Raw genomic sequence first — 2,735 nt, forward strand, 5'->3', positions numbered from 1 at the left:
TCCCAGCGCCCGCAGCCTGCGGGGCCGCTCCGGGCGCACCTGGGATCCCGGCCCCTCTGCCGCACTGCTCTGCGCAAACCCGCCGCGCGGGGCCGGGCGGGCAGCTCTATATGCGCGCGTGCGGTATCCGGGGGCGGAGGCGCCCACCCCCCCGCCAGCCAGGCCTGTGCCCTGCCCACCCCTCAGCCCTGCTCGGCCTTCACCCTCACCTCCCGGCCCTCCACCTCCAGCCCGGCCCTCGGATGCCCACGAGCGAGAAGAGAACCGGGGAGCCCCGAACGTCCCCGAATCCCGGCTGGTGGGGCGCTCGGGGAAAGCTTGGGGTCACTCTCCTGCGCAGAGAGGAGGGGAGCTCCGGTTTGGAAGTCCAGCTTAGGGGTGGCCAGGCCCAAGATGGGGACGCTGGTCGTTTTGCAGCGTGGAAGTGGGTAAAGACCAGCGTGGGGCCACGGCCAAGGCACGAGTTCAGGGCTGGTAAGGAGACTCGAGCTCGCCTTGCCACATGAGCTGCAGCTGCCCGCTCCAGCCCTCAGTTTCCTCGTCCGAAGCCCAGGGCTCTTGGAAGGTGGTTGGGGAGGACGAGTGAGGCTGGCACCCATGCCTAGAGTGGTGGAAGCTCCGCCGCGCCCAGCGGGAGATCCGGGCGAACCCCTTATCCAGTAACCTCACTCAGGGTGCTGAGTTGGAAACAGGGAGCGTGATCAACCCACTCTGCGACATCCTGAGGTCGGTGAGCAGCCAAAGTGCAGAGGGTGTGGGTGCGGAGCCCTAAGAGCAGTGCTGGGAAGCAGCACCCCTGCGCCCCTCTGAGCTCTGGCTACAAGCGCCTGGGAGGCGCCTGGGACAACGGGTTCTTGGAGGAGATGGACCAAAAGGTCCTCTGGGCTCGAGCGGTCCACCAAGTGAGGCAACTGAGATTTGAGGAGGCCTGCTCCACCCAGCCCAGCTCCCTCGGCCACCTGGGGTGGAAAAGAGTGCTAGGGGCTGGACACGCTATGGAAGCTGAAGACCCCGCCCCCGCGCAAAGCACCCCTTATCTCGTTTGCCAGCTTACCCGGTTGGAGGGAGGCACAGAATCTGTCCGACTTGGCTGTCCTAGTTCAGACAAGTCACTTTCCTCCAAGCCTTAGTTTCTCTGTATGTAAAATGGAAAGGTCCTAGAGACTCTGTGGTTCCATGAGGTTCGGTGGATGAATCTTAGTGAGAAGGGTGGAAAGAGAGTCAGAGACAATTAGTAGCAGGCCCCTACCCACAGCCTACATCCTACAGAGGCGTTAAGGGTAAGGGCCACTTGGGTTTCTGAACAAGTCCCCTTTATACAGAAGACCCCAGAAAGTGGAAGTGGGGAGGGGATGGAGCTCAGTGGCAGACCACACCCAATATGAGGCTCTGGGTTCATTTCTAGCACTCAGAAACAAAAACAAAAGGCCCCAAAGTGCATGTTAGGCACAGAAGCCAGCAGGCGGCAGAGGAGGGAAGGGCTGGGGGGCTGGGCTCCTGAGTGGGCATTCTAGAGCACAGCCCACCGGGGGCCTCTTGGGCAGTGTGGACACTCTTCTGGGCTAGGTCCCTGGTGGAATGGAGTGGGGGCTGGTTACTCAGCCAGTTCTCCCTTTCTCCTTCCATCTCAGCCCTTTCTCCCAGGCCTTCACTACCTCAGATTGGAAGCCATGACTCCATTGCACCCACCCCACTGCCCCTTAGTGACTCACAGCCTTCACCTGCCTACCCGGTGAAACAAAGTAGACACTGGCCCAGACTAACAGTGAACGCTGGAACATACACATACAGAAGCTTAGATAACTCCACAATCCAAACACTCAGGCAGCAAGACCCTCAAACCCAAAGACAAGCCCAAGAGACCCTCAGGAGACTAACCGGAGTAACATGCCCACAGGAACACCAGGCCACCTCTAAGACACCACCAGACACCCTCAGACCTCACAGGGTATGTCGCCATAGGCCTAGCTCCTCCCATTACAGTCCAAGAAAGATAAGGGGTATTATAATGGAGGAATGGATCTAGGGAGACCCCTAGCCCTTTCCTTGCCCAAAGTGGTAGGCACTGGTCACTCTGCAGAGCAGGCAGTGACCAGCCCAGGCAGCAAGTACGCACTGAGAAGGAAGGCTGGCCATTAGAGGCCTGGGCCCCAGCCTTTACTTACAAAGCGGAAGAAGAGCTCTCACACCGGATGAGGGTGGACACTGGGCACCAGGGGCCTGGTGGGGAGGTTCCCAGGGCCCAGGTAGGGCAGTGACTAGTGGACTCCCAGGAACTCCTTCACGGAGCAGCGGATGGATGGCGGGCGAACGGACAGCAAGCTGGCCCTGTCCGATCGTCCTCTCCTCCTCCCCGCCCTAGGTGGGGGGGCCATCAGAGGCCCAATTGGTCTCTGCCCCCACGTGACTCTGCAGGCCTCTCTCCTCCTTTGTTGGTGTTTCTCTTCATTTAGGTCTATATTTTTTTTACTCTTCTAAAAGAAAAAAAAAATACCCCTATCTATCTGGGGGTTGCGGGTGGGGGCGGAGGCCAAGGCACTAGGGAGGCCTTGGCCAGCTGGCTGTCCAGGCCTGCTGTGGGAGCTTGAGGCACGGACCCCACAGAGGCGGGTAGGCAGCCGCTTGTTAGCGACTGGGTGGGAGTAGGACCTGATTTATGTGGGCTGCTCCCCCACTGGGCTGGGCCTGTGGCCGGGAGTCTCTCCTCTTGAATGGCTTCCTCCCTGGGTCCTGGT

The 2,735-nt window shown here is 60.3% G+C and overlaps 1 protein-coding gene across 1 annotated transcript in view; it reads right to left on the reverse strand.

Annotated features, from left to right (window-relative positions):
- Nr5a1 (nuclear receptor subfamily 5 group A member 1) overlaps positions 1-2,312 on the reverse strand; it is a 22,883-nt gene extending 20,571 nt beyond the window's left edge. The window contains exon 1 of the mRNA XM_008824588.1: positions 2,166-2,312. The gene's annotated coding sequence lies outside the window, so the exon portion shown is untranslated. The remainder of the gene's footprint in view (positions 1-2,165) is intronic.
- Positions 2,313-2,735: the final 423 nt, after the last annotated feature.

This window comes from Nannospalax galili, unplaced genomic scaffold (assembly GCF_000622305.1).
Source record: "Nannospalax galili isolate Female #2095 unplaced genomic scaffold, S.galili_v1.0 scaffold290, whole genome shotgun sequence".
Classification (NCBI taxonomy): Eukaryota; Metazoa; Chordata; class Mammalia; order Rodentia; family Spalacidae; genus Nannospalax; species Nannospalax galili.